Source organism: Homalodisca vitripennis, chromosome X (genome assembly GCF_021130785.1).
Source record: "Homalodisca vitripennis isolate AUS2020 chromosome X, UT_GWSS_2.1, whole genome shotgun sequence".
Classification (NCBI taxonomy): domain Eukaryota; kingdom Metazoa; phylum Arthropoda; class Insecta; order Hemiptera; family Cicadellidae; genus Homalodisca; species Homalodisca vitripennis.
Window position 1 is genome coordinate 71,840,145 of NC_060215.1, and position 6,000 is coordinate 71,846,144.

Here is a 6,000-nt window from a genome sequence, read left to right on the forward strand (position 1 = left end):
TTCGTCATTTGTATTTGTTACAGCTGTTAAATTAAATTAAGTTAAATTTGTATTATTTAAATTATTTATTTTGAACTTTAGTGATCAATAGGAATATTTTATAGATGATCTAGCTATAAAGTAGTTAATTTGGCAACATCGGTTTCAAATATTTCAATGTACATTTCTGAACGCACCCAACACAGACTAATTATGGATACATGAACATCAATCAAACGTTTGACAGGTAAGAACAGTTTGTATGGGAAAATCAAATTGTCGTTTTTAGTATTTTCCTTGCAATTTTGTTATATTTTCTCATCGTTTAAACCTTCCCTGGACGTCCACGAACATTTCAAGACCAAAATTAGCCAAATCGGTTCAGCCGTTCTCGAGTTTTAGCAAAACTAACGAACGGAAATTCATTTTTATGTATATAGATTTATAATTACTATTAATTCTGATGGGCCATTAATTGATATTTAAAATCTAAGTATCTTGAAGTTCTCGTTGGTAATTTCTAATTTTATGATTAAATAACTTTGGCTATGAAAAATTAATGATTTATCTGTAAACATCTTTTTCATTTAATACGTTATTCCAATTTTCATGTTGCAATGTTTCTCGATACTTTTTATACTAAAAATTATCAGATTTTTTTAAAATTTCAGTGTACTTGCTTCTACGAAATTGCTAAATAAAAGGCTAATTTGTTATGCGACAGATTTACAAAAATTTTCTCTATAACGTGACTTTCCCTATTTCAGGTTGATGCCTACAATGGTTTGTCTAAAATTGTAACCCAAAGATTATCTAATATGGTAATAAAGACATTTTTATCACTAGTACGATGACATTAAAATCGCCAATAACAAATTAGATTTATTTTTTGCCGCTTTATATGCGTGTACGTGCATTAATTATTACGATGATTATCAAGCGATCGCTATAACGCGTTTCTGTCACACCTTGTGTATGAAACTCCAACATTACATAACCAAAGAAACGAAATGTCGTGCTTTGTAAATAATATTTAACTTGAAAATCATATTTTGTCTATATTTGTTCATAGCCGAGCGTCTGTTCCGTCTATGCGCAGGTAACGTAGTTGATATCAACCGCTCAGCGGCGGTAAAACCACAATTACTAATTTCATGTCCCAAAATGTTGCGTAGTTGTATACGTAGTAAATATATACTCCATAAAAAAGCATGTCAATTTGTATCGTAATATTTTTTTATCAGGGATGACTTGGTTTGAAATTAAAGTTTAAATAAAACAGTTCAATTGAAAATACGCATTATTTAAGTGCGGTAATACAAATACGCGCCCATATTTCGCGTAAAATATGTGTATCCTGGAAGCCCATATTAGAATGTGTAAATTCTAGGTAAAAGGTGGAGGATGTATATTTTATTTCTTAAGATATAGAAATTTTTCCGGGCCCCTGTTATTATAATTAAAACAGCGTCATTTTCTTGAAAATCTTTTCTGTTAACGAGCGGTCTCCAAAAGGGTAAATTTTTGCTTATTTTATAACCGTTTATGTAGAGTATAAAATAATAATAATGTTCTCATACGGCTGTCAAACATACAAGTTTTAATATTATTAGCACTTACCATATTCCGGGTGGGGGGAGGGATGCTCCCGTACCCCAGCTTGACTGGGAAGTATCAAAAACTTTTAGTTGTAACCCCCCCCCCCCTCATTAAGCTATCCTAAATACGTCTATGGTAGCGAGGCTATCGTCCACAAGTGCCTAAGGTTGTTACTCTCTCGTTTCAAAGATGCCACCAAACCTATTGTGGTTGCACCAATTTGCGATTTTTACAATAGCTTGTTTACCTTGAGGTGGTTTTAAAAATTGTCGTTCCCGATACGCAATCATCGAAAGGACAATCACATTAATAGTAAATAATTTTAGCATGAGTCATAATCGTCACTTTTTAGAATATTTAAAAGCACATTTTATACTAGCTTACATCATCTATACATCAGTTACAGTATGAGAGATGTAAGATTAATGTACGGTACTGGTAGCGAAGGCAGTATTAAACAGTTAGGTGATGGGGTAACCGAACTGTCTGTTATTCATTCTACTATAATTAATAGCCGACTAACGAAAGGAATAACTGATTGGTTAATTGGTTATAAAAATCAGTTATTCATTTCGTTAGTCGGCTATTGTAGTCGAATGAATAACAAACTAGTGCTCCTAATTCTACCCACATATACTGAATCAATCAATAGTCTATTGATTAATTTTCACCCCAATCAAGTAAAACAAATTCCATAAATTATTAAAATTGCCATGCCTATTTAATGTAGAAGTATCTAGCTATAAATTTATATTGTTGATTCAGAGGCTATTTACACATTATACTTAAATAAATATTGTTGGTGTATTTGATTACATTAAAATTTATGATAATACATTTTCATAGTTTTGATTCAAAACTCAGTAATCCCAAAACTTCTCGATATATAAACTAATCTTTTTATGCCATACACAAATGTAACTTTGTGATTTCTGTCATGGATTATCTTTGCTTGGAAATTAACTGGAGAATGTTTGTTATAGATTATAAGTACTAATCTAAAATTAAAACTGCGTATCTATAATATTAACTAAGTTTAATATAGTTTTTGTAATTTTTAAATCAATTTATTAATAAGAAAACGTTAAAAGTAAACATAAATAGAAGTAAGTTATAAACACAAATCCACTAATGGTTAATATACAAAATTGATTAAGTTCCATTACGGTAAGTAAATTCAGCGTAAATTACGCAATTAGCAATAATTTCAGTGTCACGAATATGGTGTTCTCATCAGGGTATCAAATATAATAACAAGTGTTGTACCGTGCATGGCGGAATAGAGTGAGGTAATAGTAACAATGTACTATACCTCTCGAGACAAAATCGCCGCTCGGCCAATAAAATATGCTGATAAGTTCGAATTGTTAAAAAAACTTAATTATGCAGTCAAATCAATTCATTAATTTTACTTACACTTCACTATTTGATATAATTAATGATTGTTTTGTATACAATTAAGGTAGTCAACTATAATACTAGAATAACATGAATTAATTATCAGAATTTAGAACCAGTTCTATAGACTATATAGACATAGCTCTGGAGGCAGCTGCCCACCCACCTTAGTTCGCTGAGTCCTTCTAAACAAATACACCGAAACCGACCTAACAGAGTTATGATTCAGGTGGTACAAACTAAGCTATGCCAACAACGGTTCAAAGTTAACCGAATCAAAAGAGTTGTATCAGTCAAAACTGATTTTATTAATGTGTGTTTAAGAGTCTGGAGAGATAAACCCCACGTCCCAAGAAATGGGATAATCATAATTCATTTTTATATTTTGGATCAATTAAAATCTCACAAATTAAATCTCATAACATCTCACTATATACACTATTTTTATGCCATACAAAAAAATGTCATATTGCGATAACTGTTATGGATTTCTTTTACTTGGAAATTAACTAGAGATTTGGTTTTATAGATTACAAACAAACTCAAATAATAATTAGGCACTGAACTAAATTTAATTTTTTTTTTCAATTTTAAATCATTTTATAAAGAAGTTTTTATAAAAATATTAATTTCCATTACGGTATATAATCTCGTCAACTACGCAATGACAAATAATGTCAGTGTGTCAATAATACGGTATTCGGTAATGGTAAGTTCGGTAACGTGTCCCAGTGTTGAGACAGGAACGCCGTGTGGCAGTATTAAACATAACACATATAATGTATTGCAATGTTTAAACCAAACATGAAAGGCTAAACCGTATTTGAAGTCTAAATTATATAATCTTATTATTAATTCTGTTCATTCATTTTAGTGATATAATTTTAAATGTTGTATTGTCACATAATATATATTAAGTTACGATATAGTTTTGTTTAAATGACAGTATAGGCTACCATTTATTTTAATTGCGAATTACAGAAGTTAACCAGAAGTTAATTACGGCACTCGCTATGGTACGAGACTAGTGTAACTAAAATAACTTATTATAATAAACGACTAATCCAAGTGTAGACTGCCTGAACAATCAATTAACTTGTAGAACATTTAGTTTTAAAACTAATTTTAAATAACCGGTCAGAATCAACGTCTAATTCAAGTAGAGACTAAGGCTGCTCAATGAAATAAAATTGTTATAGTGTAGAAAAACTAGTCCTAAGACTAATTTAACTGGTTGCAGCAAAAATAACCGATCTAACCAGATATTTTAGTTTAGTTATTCCCACCACTAGCAGTTAGTTTGTTGTTATAAGTAGAATAGAGACAAAATGAGTCATAGTCTAGAACGGTATCATCAAAGTCAAGTCAAAATTTCTTTATTGCCATAATAGCATAAGTACATTCATTGGCTTGCGTCAAAATAAATATAACTAAAAACTACTAGGAATCTATGTATGGTACTCTATCTACCTTTAATATACTCTTCTATAGAATAAAAACAATTTTCAATTAGAAATGACTTGAGCTTTCTTTTAAAGTTAGTTTAGATCCAAGTTAGATATAAGGTGATCAGGGAGAGCGTTGAACAATGATACGGCACTGTAATAGGTGTGATGCTTAAAGAAGGAAGTGGTATGGTAAGGAATATTCAGTTTTTGTTTGTTTCGCAGGTTATATACAGATTGAGGGAAAAGAGATTAAACAATACCATGGTTCTGCTTAAAAAACATCAAAGTGTAAAAAATGTAAACACAAGGAAATGTCAGAACTTCAAGCTTCCTAAAAACAGATTTACAATACTCTCTTTGACGAATGCCAGAAAAAATTCGCATTGCCCTCTTCTGCAAGACAAAGATAAAATGCGTATTGCATCTCTCGGAACCCCAGATGGTTACCGCATAAGAAAGGAAAGGAAAAATAAGTGCATAATATGCTGTAAGTAGAACATCAGTGTTTACAAAATGAGAAAGCCTACGCAGTACATTATTCAATCGGTTGCCCTATACCGACACTATATTCAAAAGGACATAGGACATTATAATACTTAGGCTGTGATCTTAATAACTCTAGAACGCTATAATCGTATTACCTAGTTGCAACTTTATACAAAAAACGGCTAAACTACAGTATCGCGAATAGTGGTTAAACTTGAAAATAATATTAAGGTTGACCTTTCAGGTACTAACCTCTAATTTTGATGCAAATTATACCAGGCTAAATCACTTTGAACATAAGAAACACTACATTTTATATAATAAATTGGATAAATCTTTTGGTATAAACATATTCAATCTATACAAACTGTTGCAATTAGCTTATGTATTTACTCTTATGTTAATGAATGAATCACAATAAACGTACTACACATTAATTTTATTTAATGCTATATTAATGAAATTTCAGAAATCTCTTAGGCACAATTACTAGCATTTAATCAATCAATGACATTATGCCATCCAATCAAAATAATCAATTACAGTAGTTAAAAGATCTCCCAATTTAATAACTACATTAAACCGATAGTCTTTACTGGTTGAGAAAGTAACTGAGTTCACATTGGCTCTATCTTCTACAACCATATAGAACCAGGTAGGACTTCTGCTACCTCTCTCGAGCGGAATCCTAGCTATTGCATTGGTCTTCGGGTTGATGGGGTTCTAGTTGATAGTATCTTTTTTGTGCAGGTTATATCTTGTTGTCTCGCAATGACTTGTATAAATCATAACCCGTTCCTTTAAATCGGTCTGTGATATAACGCAGATAATTCAAGATCAATAATTAAAGTAATGAACTCGCAGAAGATTAATTTCAAAACAACATTTCTACATAAAAACTCAATGCCTTTACTATTTTTTCTACCAATAAATATATTTTATATCTTCGTCGGTTCGAATAGTTTGTCACTTCAATGCATTATTAGTTTGTTTCTGCATGTGATCGTTTTTTCAGTTTGACTCTCAACTACATATTTTACTGGCTTGTTCACTGCAAGCACTAGATGTTTTCATAGACTCACCTCTCGAT